A 12,767-nucleotide genomic window follows, 5' to 3' on the forward strand; every position below is an offset into this window, starting at 1 on the left:
AACTGATGAATTATTGAACACTGCATCTGAAACTAATGATGTACTATACGTTGGCTAATTGAATTTAATTTAAAAAAATTTTTTAAAAATAAATAGTAGTGTCTACCCCCTCCTCTTCCACAAAATGCTTCCATTGATTAGTGTGCTTGGGACAACAATAAAAAATTACTCATTTGTGGAATTTGAGGACTGTGTGCAAGATATCTGGTGTTGAGGTCTTCCCACTGTCCATCATATATGAAAACTATTGTCTAATGCATCTGTTTCCACTGCCGTTATTCCCAGGAACACTTACTTGGAAAGGCCACCATTATAAGAACTTAATATCTATAGAAATTTTATTATAAAATTTATAAAATGTTAATTATAAAAATAATATTATAAATAAAATAAGGATCTCGAGGTTTCTCTTCTTTTTCGTATCATTTTGTGATACCATTTCTCCAGGATTTCATATAATATTCTAATATGCTTGGTTTTGCCTAAATTTATCAGTGACATTTTTGTTCACTATTTCTCCAGAGAATTCATACTATCCTAGATATTTAGGGAAGAACTCAAAGAACTAGTACAAGACTGGTTAAACACAGCCTACATGTAGATTTAACAAACATTAAAAATGCCTTTACTTCAAAGACTTAAAAAGACGCTTCACTAAGGAAGATATCCAGATGGGAAATAAACTCATGAAAATATCGTCAATATCCTTAGTCAAAAGGGCCGTGCAAATAAAAATCACAGTGAGATATAACTCTGCATCTCCTAGAATGACTAAAATTAAAAAGGTGACTATACCAAATGCTGATGAAGATACAGAGCAATTGGAACTCTCACAAATTGCTGGTGGGAATACAAATGATGCAGCTACTTTAGAAAACAATTTGGCAGTTTCTTATGAAGTTAAGTATAAACTTAACATACAAAATAGTAATCCACTCTTAAAAACATATCCAAAGAAAAATGAAACATATCTCCACAAAAGACTAATGCATGAATGTTCATAGAGACAATAATTATAATAGCTCAAAACAAGAAGCAAATGTCCATCAAGTTGTGACTGAATAACAAACTGTGATATATCTATTCAATGTGATGTTACTCTAATAAAAATAGACTACTAATAATTTTAGCAACACAGATCTTAAGACTGTATACCATATAATACCAATTATATGAAATTCCAGAAAAGGCCAAACTATAGTGACAGAAAGCAGATTATTAATTTCTAGGGCTCAGGTAGGGGAAGAAGGAATTGATTGAAATAAGCACTGAAGGAACATTTTATGGTGATAGAATGTTCTATGTCTTGATTGTGGTGATGGCTATATGACTGTATATATATATATATATATATATATATAGAGAGAGAGAGAGAGAGAGAGAGAGAGAGAGAGATGTCAATACTCATGGAACAATATACTTAAAATTGGTGAATTTTATTATATGTAAATTATACCTCATTAAAGCTAGTCTAAAAAATGCTTTACCTGAGGTTTCCCTCAGCAGCCAGCCATAATACTTGAAAAGGCTCATCATTAGTCCTTCCCTTGATGAAGTCCTACAAGGTCTCTGCTTGAAATGTAAATCATACCTGAGTGATGTCATATATCAAGTTGTTATTCTTCATGAACAATTTGTGAATTTATTTTTCCATCTAGCTTCAAGGCCTCTGCAGTGATATCTAAGAATGGGACCTAAGAGATACAACAGATTGGGAAGGAGTAGACATGAGAGGCCAAAAGCAGAGGGGGTGGTAATGTGGTGGGTGGGGGCATCATAATGGAGATTACGGGAACCAACAGAGTCAGTATAGGACATGAGATGAAGGAGGTGGGAAGAAATTAAAGGATAATGGGAAGAGCAAAAAAAGATAATTTATCGTACACCTGATTAACACTGCTTTCCAAATATAATGTTCAAAATAACCACAAAGCAAATGTAAGTATCACTAGTCACCAGGGCAAATATAATTACCACAAGTTTACAGATGTGGAAACTGAGGTACAGAGAGGTAAGGTACGTGTCTAACATCACAGCCAGTGAGTAGCAGAGTTGGGATTTAAAATTACATGTGTATCCTAGTTAAAGAATTGTTCAAAATGTGTTGAAAGGGCATCCATTCTAAAGTTCTCATGTTATTAATAAAGATGATAAACAGTTGCTACCAAAGATTCGATTTTTGTACTCCTGCACATGCAATTCCTTGTTTTTTTCCTTTTTAACCTAAGTGACTCATAGATTTAAAGTTGGAAGTGGCAAATCCAATTTACTGCAAATATTACCTAGAATCAGGAAGTATGAAACTAGGGAGCTAGCTTTCAATGGGTAATCAGACCTAACAAGTTACTGAGACTAAGAAAAAGACTGAAAAGGCAAGGCATAGAAAGACTGTAATCTATGTTATTAGCTATGGAATTGAATTTAGATCAAAGGAACTTTCTACAACATGAAAAGCCAAGTGAAGCACTTTTGGCCCAATACATGGCCTGCCTCAAATAGTTATTTTTTAAAAAATTCTTACATACTGAGTTATGGAAAAAGGTTATATTTTTCATGAATAACATAAAAGCTAAAAAACAGCTTCTTTGATACTCAGGAGTTTACTGTCACCAATTCTAGGTAATATTATGTGATGTTAACTTTATTTCCCCATGCTGATATTTTCACTCTTTCAATTTCTACATCTGATTAGACACGTACAACTGCTTTAAGAAATCACAAGTCAACACAAGAAGTAAATCAGATGAGCGGTTGTATCAAAAAGAGATTGTCTTGTAAAATTGTATCATTTTAAAGTTATATTGTGAAACCACGACACACTAATTGAAATTAAGGGAGAGTTCAGATTGTGCTTATTTTTATTTTTTTAAAGATTTATTCATTTATCTGAGAGAGAGAGAGAGAGCACAAATGGGGAGGAGGAGCAGAGAGGGAGAGAGAGAATCTTAAGTAGACTCCCTGCTGAACGTGGAGCCCGATGTGGGGCTTGATCTCACAACCTGAGATCACGACCTGAGTGGAAACCAAGAGTCAGATGCTTAACTGTGCCACCCAGGGACCCCCCCCTCATTGTACTTTAATTAAAAGATACTAACTTCATTACTGACATTGCCATATTCTGATATTTAAGAATATAATTCAGTTCATTTTCTGACTGCAGGCCAAATTTCTAGAGAGGATCCCACCATCGGCGTCCTGCAGGGTTTTTTGTTTGTTTGTTTGTTTGTTTTCACTGTTTTCCATAACCAACAGCTTTACTGACACATTCAGTCCTATCATTCTTTGTTGTCTGGCTACCATCTCAGCACTAATCTAGAGAAAACTACCTCAATAATCAGCTACTTTAGGGAAGCTGAGTAGTGTACTTCATCAGGAAAAGCATGTGGAGTGAAGGAATTTCTTAAATGTACTAAGTACATTTCACAAAGTAAGCACAAGATTTATTTAGCCCAAGTCAGTGAGGTTGAAACCCCAGGAGCAGATGTTAAGTATGATATGCATAAAGAGGGCTTCCCAGTGTCCAAAAAAGGACATGTAGATTAAAGAGTTCAAAATGGTGCATTAAAAACAAGGAGGTATATTTGTACTCCCAATCCATAAGCACAAATATACCTCATGTACTGGGAGAACAAATATTGTTAAAATGTCCATACTACCCAAGTCAATCTATACACCTAATGAAATCCCTACCAATATATCAACAGCATTTTTCACAGAGCTAGAACAAACAATCCTAAAATTTGCATGGAACCACAAAACACACCCAAATACCCAAAGCAATCTTAAAAAAGAACAAAACTTGAGGTATCATAACCCCAGATTTCAAGATATACTACAAAGCTCTAGTAATCAAAATGGTATGGTACTGGCAAATAAACAGACACACAGATCAGTGGAACAGAATAGAGATCCCAGAAATAAACCCATAATTATATGGTCAATTAATCTATAACAAAGGAGGCAGGAATATACAGTGGGAAAAAGACAGTTGCTTCAAAAAATGGTATTGGGAAAACAGGACAGCTACATGCAAAAGAATGAAACCGGATCCCATTCTTATACCATACACAAAATTAAACTCAAGATGGATTAAGGACTTAAATATGAGACCTGAAACGTTAAAATTCCTAAAAAGAAATATAGGCAGTAATCTCTTGCAATAATAAAAATTTAATGAAGAGATTGTTCCATCCAAAAGTCAAAAATAAAGGTAGAAAATCTCTTCATGTAATTCATCATGCCAACAAATTGAAAGAGAGAAAAGATTATATAATCACTTCCATAGAAGGCAAAAAGGCATTTGACAAAATTCAACACCATTCCTGAATTTAAAAATTTAAAATAAAACACTCGGTAAAATAGGAACTGATGGTTACTTCCTTGCTGTAATTTTATGCAGCTGCAGTTGAAAAGGCAAATTTCATCCTTAATGAAGACACACTAAAGACAATTCCCACTGAAAACTAAGAGCAGGATGTCCACCATCCCTACTGAACCCTGACTCTACTGAAGTCATTACCCAACACAACTAAACCCAACCAGTAAAGAAAATCAGACATATTAAATTCTGAAACAAAAAGGTGAAATTATGACCATTGTTAATGTTTTTGTTTGTATACCTGGAAAACCAAAGATAATGTAATAGATAACATCCATAAACAATAGAACAAAGTGAATAAATTAAAAAAAAACCTTCATATATACAAATAGAAACTAGTTAGAGTGCAAAAAATGAAAGAATAAGCTAACTCACAATTACAAAAAAGATAAATTACCTAAGAAAATGAAATGGACTAAATTTTCTTGAAGAAAATTCACTTTAAAACACTCCTAAAAGGTACAAAAGTAGACATGAATAAAACTGAAACATGCCATAGAAATGGTACAATTCAACATAGTTTATACTTATTTAAATTAGTATGATATAATTTATAAATACATTACAATTCCAGAAAAATACCAACAGTTATTTTTTTCCAACCTGGAACTAGAGAGTTGAGCCTAAAGTTCATATGAAGAATTAAATAGACACGAATAGTGGTGCTAGGGTGGATGCATTGAGGGAAGCACATGGGATGGCTACTGACAAACTTCCTGGAGTATTATGCCCAGGAGCCCATCACACAGAGCCCTCCATGCCTCACCATGTGAGGCAATGGTCCATACCCATAGCTGTGGTCCATGCCTGAGGCCACCACCCCATGCTCTGTGGCAGCCCACAAGGGCTCAACCAACCCTTATTGTCCGCCTACATGACTGCTTCAGGAACCACATCAATATGGTGGAACAAATGGTGTAGGAAATACTCAGAAACCACTAGGGCTTCAGCTGGGGCTGTATGGTGGCACTCTTGACCTTCACAGAGATGCTTTGAGAGACCACAGATGGGGACCAACATGTACCTGGGAGTGGGAGGTCAGTGTCATCCAGGACTGCCAGCACCTAGTAGCCTTGTGTGCTAGGCTCACAGGGTGCACCACACCTGGCTTTAAGTGTCATGGGCCAGAACGGCTTTTGTTTCTTCTTCATACCTTTATTATCATCCTTTTGGAAAAGACTGCTGGTCTGGGCTCCTCTGTTATGCTTAATGGCAACAATCTTAATTGATTTATAGGCAAAATTATCAGGAGTTCTAAAATTTTTAACCCATTTTTATCTGCCTTTGACTAGCCAAATGAAGATTTGAGATGTGAAAGAAGAAAACAGTAGAAATGACCTTCTGAGACATTTTTATCTGCATCCATACAAGGAGTCTGCAGTGATAATTCAGCCAGTGTTTTAAGTCTTGATAAGTTCTCAGAGGTGCTAGGACAAAGGCAGGAATGGGTCCCCTTTGAGTGGGGGAAATGGGGAGTCCAAAAGCTTATTATAATGCACCAAAGAACTGCAGAAGAAATTGTTGGTCCATTAAATAGGAAATATGTGCTATTTGTTATATTTGCATAAATGTGAATATTAATTTCTCATCTATCCATGATTTCATGTGGTATTGTTAATTTATCAAGGCAATGGGCTGGGTGAAATAATATCAAAAGTCTCAGTTTAATGAAGAATGTAATATTAAAACCTCTTATAAGAAATTCTTTTAAATCCTTTAAAATTTAATTCCTAGGACATTCAGGTTTCTAGAGTTAATATATTAAGAATTTATTTGCCTGACATCAATAAATTGTTAAATATCTTCAAAATTTAAATAAATGTATGCATCTTCATTTGCAATGACATGGATAGAGCCAGAGAGTATTATGCTAAGTGAAATAAGTCAGAGAAAGACAAATACCATATGATTTCACTGCTTTGTAGAGTTTAAGAAACAAAACAGAGGAACATGGGAGGGTGGAAAGAGAGAGAGGCAAACCAGGAAACAGATTCTTAACTACAGAAAACAAAATTATTTTTACTAGAGGGGAGGTGGGGGTGGGGAATGAGTCAAATGGGTGATGGGGATTAAGAAGGATACTTGTGATGAGTACTGGGTGTTGTTTGTAAGTGATGAATCACTAAATCCTACACCTGAAACTAATATTACACTGTATGTTAACTACCTGGAATTTAAATAAAAACTTGGGAAAAATAAATCTATGTATCTTTAAGAGAAAAGGGGGGAGTAGGTGAGGTAGGAGGGGTCTGAACTCATGTCCTCCCACCAACACACTGAATCTACAGTGTGATTCTTTCAGTCTGAAGAAAGAAACAAGCTGAACAGCTCATATGAAATTGAGCAGAAGGAGAAAAAAATCCACATCAAAGTGGGTAGGAAAGGCTGAGACACAATGTCATCACAAACCCCACCCTGGCATGGTGACCCATAATCAAGAGGGACCTCAAAACCCTAAGCTTCTCCTTGAAGAGCAAAGGGTTTGTACCTTACATTAGGCACCCAACTTTGAAGACCAGCATCTCAGAGATGAGCCCTCAAAACATCTGGCTTTGAAGATCAATAGGGTTTTGAAGGCCAATAAGACCTGCTGTGCTGTGGTGAACTATGGCTCTTAAAGGGCTCTTGTATAGATTCACCCCAAGGTGCAGAACAGAAGCACTTGGAAAAGTCCCTAGATTTATGTGAAACAGACTCACTTGCTAATTTTAAAGCTTTGTTCTGAGGGGCAGGGGCCTGCTGGGATACTATCTGGGGACAAAAGCTGGTGGGTGCCATTTTTCTGCTCTCTCTCTTCTTTGCTAAAGCTGGCAGATGCCATCTTTTTCTTTTCCAGCAGGTGCCATCTTTGTGCTCCAGCATCTTATGCTCCAGCAGACACCATCTTCCACTTTCCCTCTGCCTTGTTAAAGCTGAGAGATGCCATCATTTTTCTTCTTCCGTTTTTTCTTTTCTTTTTTGCTTTCTTTCCTTTCCTTTTCTTTCTTTTTTCCTTTTTTTTTTTTTTTTTGGCAGGTGCCACCTTTGCATGCCCCCTCTACTTTGCTCCAGGCAGTGGGTGACATTTTGTACTTTCCCTCTGCGGCATTCCAAAGCACCAGTGTCTCTCAGAGGGGAGCTTCTGTACACATCTGGCAACCAAATTTTTTTATATCTGGTGATCCAGGTTATGTTCTTTGATCACCTGGCTCTGGAGGTCAGAGGGGCTTGCATTCCTGTGTCCTATGGGACTATAAAAATTGGAGAAACAGTTCTTGGCAGACTAGCATCCCCAGGGCACAATGCAAATGTGGACTGAAACACAACCTCAGTCTTCTGTGAAAGAGGCCTATTTGCTTGTCCTGGGGCTTTGGCCTAGTTATGGCAGGGTTGAGCAATAAGGTTCATCTCCTATACAAGGCCACTTCATTAAGTATGGGAGAGGTGGCTATTTTAGCTAATGCATAAAAACCAATCCAGAGAATCAAGGAAAATGAAGAAACAGAGGAATATGTTCCAAACTAAAGAACAAGATAAAACCTCAGAAAAAGAACTTAATAAAACAAACATAAGTGATTTACCACATAAAGACTTCAAAATAATGGTCATAAAGATGCTTGCCAAGCACAGGAGAAGAATGGGTGAACATACTAAGAATTTCAACAGTGAGATAGAAAATATAAGAACATACCAAATAGAAGGAGAGCTGAGGTATATATACCATAACTAAGCTAAAAGGAAAAAAAACCCAGAAGATTCAATATCAGACTAGATGAAGCAGAAGAAAGACTAAATGAACTCAAACAGAGCAGAAGGACTCATCCAATCAAAACAGCAAAAAGAAAAAAAAAAAGAAACGAAAAAGTGAAGGTAGCTTAAGGAAACTATGAGATAACATCAAGCAGACTAACATTTGTATATACTTGATTAAAAGCATGATCATCATATTAACAAATTGTCCTCCAGTGTAGCAATGGACTTCTCTTCCAGCAGTTGATGAGTCTGAGTCTTTCATTGCTTTCTGGCCAAGACTGATGGATCCTGGGATTATAACACTGCAAATTTGTTAGACCAAAATTAGTGTTCCACCATAGTTTACATTCAGGTGTTTCAAACCCATTGCTGTTGCTTGAGAAGTAGTGACTCAGTATAGTTGTTAAGAGCACAAGCGTGAGGATCACACAGACTTAGATGTAGGTTTCAGCTCCAGGACTTATCAGGAATCTGACCTTAGGCAGTTTACTTATCTTTTCTCATTCTCAGTTTCTCAAACTACAAAAGAGAAATCACAGTATCTACCATGAAGACATTTATTGTGAGTAGCAATGCAACTGTTGGTATACAGTACTCAGGGAATGTTAGTTTCCTTCCTCCCTACTAATAATAAACCTACCTCTGAAGGTCCTATTGGTGGTTTTATCTCCTGAAAGAGAAAGACGGAAAAGGGAAAGCATTTAAATAGTAGCAATAGGGCAATGAAAGATACATACAATTTGATATGGAATTCTTGGCATCTTTAGAATTAATAAAGCATTTGGGGTATAGTGAGAAGTACACAGGATTTATAGAGTCAGATGTGAGCTCTTATAGCAACTGCAAACCTTAAGTCTGTTGATGACAGAAGTAGAGCTGAGCCTCTATTTTGTCATCCATGAAAATGGGGAGAATTATTTTATTTGCCTCTTGTTTAGGCGGTCTCCAGGACTACCGCCAGGTCCAGTGATTGTCTAGAAAGACTCACAGTTCTCAAGTCATTATATCTAGGGATACAGTTTACTGCACTGGGAGGACAAAGGAAATCTAGCAAAGGTAAAAGACACATGGGACGAAATCCAAAGGAAATCAGGCACAAGCTCCCCAGAATCTTCTCCCCATGATATTGCACAGATGGACTTAATTCCTCTAGCAATAGAGTTGAGCTAATCCATGCGAAATGTTGTCTACCAGGGAAGCTCATTACAGACTCAGTGGCCAAGGTTTTAATTGGGGTCGGTCACATAGGTACACTGGCCTTGCCTCAGTGATACCCTACAGTGCCCTAGATTAAGGCAGTTAAAACAAATCCCATTAACCATAAAGGTCTATCTTAAACGGTGGTGGCTCTCTCCTTAAGTTTCCATATTATTTTTTTTTTTTACTTGGTCTGAGGTATCCATTCAGTTATAACACAAATATGGCAGGTAAGTTGAAGCTGACCTGAAAGTCTTCCAGGGCCAAGGCAGGACCATGATTGCCAGGGTACATACATAAATACAACCCCAGAGAACACATATGGTCCTCCTAGAAACAAGGAGATTGCATTGGTTGGGTACCCCAAGCAGGACGTACATTAGTCAGGCAGTAACAGGTAAACTGGGCCCCACTATGACCCCATGTGGGGTCTTCCATGCTAGGGTTCTTCATTTAGTCCAAAAAAATTAGTTCAGTCATTGGTTTCAGAGGGACTTCCTGAAAGGCCATCAGTTCCCAACAGTTTTTCTTGTCTGTGACAACAGTTTATCTGACTCATGAGCATGGCCTACACGTGGAGGGGTTCAGTGTAAAAAGTGTAGGAGCCCTTTCAGTCGGTCTCATAATTAGCACTGTTCACACTGTTTCGTGTGACAGTAGGCTCTGCCGTCAGTTTGAATTCAAAGCACATGCAGCACTTTGGGAAGGCAGCATGGAGTGGTTTTCTTTGGGAAGAGGGGCGAGCTTTCAGGAGGAGTTTTGCAAAACAAATATCATTAGTGTCCTTCTCTCTCCCCTGTGCCTTCCCAGGTGCTGGGTTTTTGGTTTTCTTCTATTATAAAATCAGTGTGTTCCATTCAGTATTCATAATTTTATGATTTTTTATTTTTTTTATTTTTTTAAGATTTTATTTATTTGAGAGAGAGAGAAAGCGTGAGAGAGAGAGAGAGCACAAGTGGAGGGAAGGGGCAGAGGGAGAGGAAGAAGCAGGCTTGATGCAGGGCTCAGTCCCAGGACTCTGAAACCTTGACCTGAGCAGAAGGCAGATGCTTAACCGACTGAGCCATCCAGGTGCCCCCTAACTTTATGATTTTTTAAGTTATCCCACAATCTCATACAGACCTTTCACTGGGAAGGGTTGTATGCAAGAAAGACATAATCATGTTTATAGAAAAACATGTTCATATACTTTAACTAGAAAGATACCTCATGTTCAGGAGATGGTCCTGATAAAATCTTGAGTTTTTAATTTTGTTTTTCAAAATAAGATTACTTAACTCCCACCACCCCCCAATCTGTTTTCTCCTAACCATTTGTCCAGTGAGCGGCCAAGAAAAAAAAAAAATCAATCTATTTGGGGGGATAGCAACATTTAATAATTAAACTGTATTGCTAAAGCATATTTATTAGGGAAAAGGCGAAGGAAGTAGCATCAGGCTATCAGTCTGTTGTTGCACACTGCAACTAATCCAGAAGGCCAAAGAACACAAGTCAACAACATGAGGTCTCCCTGAGCTGGGGCTCAAAGTCCAGTCCGTCAGGAGTAGGTGCAAGGGTCACTGTGATGGTAACGTGCCCTCCCATGACTTGCAGCTTTCTCAGGAATCACGAGTTAGAAATGCAGTTAGCCTGTGTCAGAAACATAAAACCTGTGGGCAGCTCAATTTCAGAGGGCCGCATCAAAGAACAAGCCCTTTCTTTTTTTTTTTTTTAAAGATTTTATTTATTTATTTGACAGAGAGAGAGAGAGCACAGGTAGGCAGAGCGGCAGGCAGAGGGGGAGGGAGAAGCAGACTCCCCGCTGAGCAGGGAGCCTGATGTGGGGCTCGATCCCAGGACCCTGGGATCATGACCTGAGCTGAAGACAGACGCTTAACGACTGAGCCACCCAGGTGCCCCAGAACAAGCCCTTTCCATGGGTATCTGCGAATGACCCAGCCAGTCCGGCCAGCATCTATAATGTTGTCATCATTTATGGGCTCAGAGAGGGTTACCCTAAATCTATAAAGGTCCAAGAGCCTGGGTTCTGTTCATTGAGGCCCTACCTGCTTTCAGTTCAGCACATATTTTGCTAAGATGAAAATAGGCCATAGCTGACTGTAGAAGGTTTCGGTTCAGAGTCAGATCCAGGAAATGAAGATCTGAGAATTCAGGATTCCAAAAGCCAGTGGCTTTTCTTAGGGAGCAGCAAAGCCTTCAGATGTGGTAGAGCCAGACCGTGTGTTCCAAATCCAAGAGCCAAAGTAAGGCTTCTGTAAGCCCATTTTATCTTGTCGGTCTTGGAGTCCAAATCGACCCGCTCTCAAACCTGCACATTAGGCAGGAAAATCATCATCCTCTGGGGGTCACAAATCTAATTTTATAAGAGCTCATTAGCAAGCCAAGAAAAGTGCTTTTTTAAAAATTCCAAACGTGTGTCTCCATGTGAAGATCACCTTTCTTTTTACCTTGTCTCCCATCTTCTAGAGGTTCTAATAGGCCAAAAATCATAGAAAAAAATCACTGCTTACAGAGACTCGTTTTGTTTCCAAAATTGCAAGAGTTTAAATTCCAACACACCCATCAGCAGCAAAAAGCAAGGAAGTTGTATCCCACTAAATTGTGTATGCATGTATATGGCTTTCCCTTTAGCATTTATGAAATTACAAGCATATAACATTTGATGTTAATTTTTATCATGCACCCAGATACTACAGCCATAAATACAAAGCCATTCTTTAGAATCTCCCTCCCCCTTTTATCTCCCTACAAGTCTGCTCAAACACCTAGGAGTAAATTCAGCAATGAAAAGATTAAGATGGGGGTGGAGTGACTGCTGTAGCAGTTACATCAGTGAGGCTGGAGTGGTTTCATTATTTTTTTTCCTCCTCTGGTTTACCTAAAGCTTTGCTCCAGCCCTGTGAACTGATCTAAACTTTTTCATCCTACTTGGAGGAGAGAGCAATGCAGATCTTTAATATTTTGGGTCCACTCAAAGCCCAACTTCAGGATTTTTTGGATTATGTCCCCTGCTACCTGGCAAAAAGAACAGCTACAAACTACTTTTTCTTGACCTTTCCCCATCCAAAGCCCATTTCTGGGGAATGTTTGGGTTGTTTCTCCTCATACCTGGGGGAAAACCAAAGGCATCACATGGGCCGAGCTTTCCCCTTCATTTTAGTTAGCAAGGCCAAAAGCATCTGGGGGATCCAGGGAGACAACTCTCCCAGGGTTGGATCTATCATTTTGAAATCCACAGGTAACTTTGACCTCTCATCAAAGACAGCAGCTTAGCTCCATAGCCACCCAGGCACCAGAGTTTTGCCATCCCCCACCCCCTCTCTTTCTTTTTTCCCAAATAGCACTGTAGTCATATTTCAGTGGATCAGTGTCATTCTAGTGAACTCCACCATATTCACTGCTGTGTCAAGGGTTCCCAAGACCACTCCCATATTCACAGATTCACTATTCACTATCATTA

This window comes from Eumetopias jubatus, unplaced genomic scaffold (assembly GCF_037043125.1).
Source record: "Eumetopias jubatus isolate StellerSeaLion01/CBP00866 unplaced genomic scaffold, mEumJub1_p1.0 scaffold_11, whole genome shotgun sequence".
In the NCBI taxonomy this organism is placed as follows: Eukaryota; Metazoa; Chordata; class Mammalia; order Carnivora; family Otariidae; genus Eumetopias; species Eumetopias jubatus.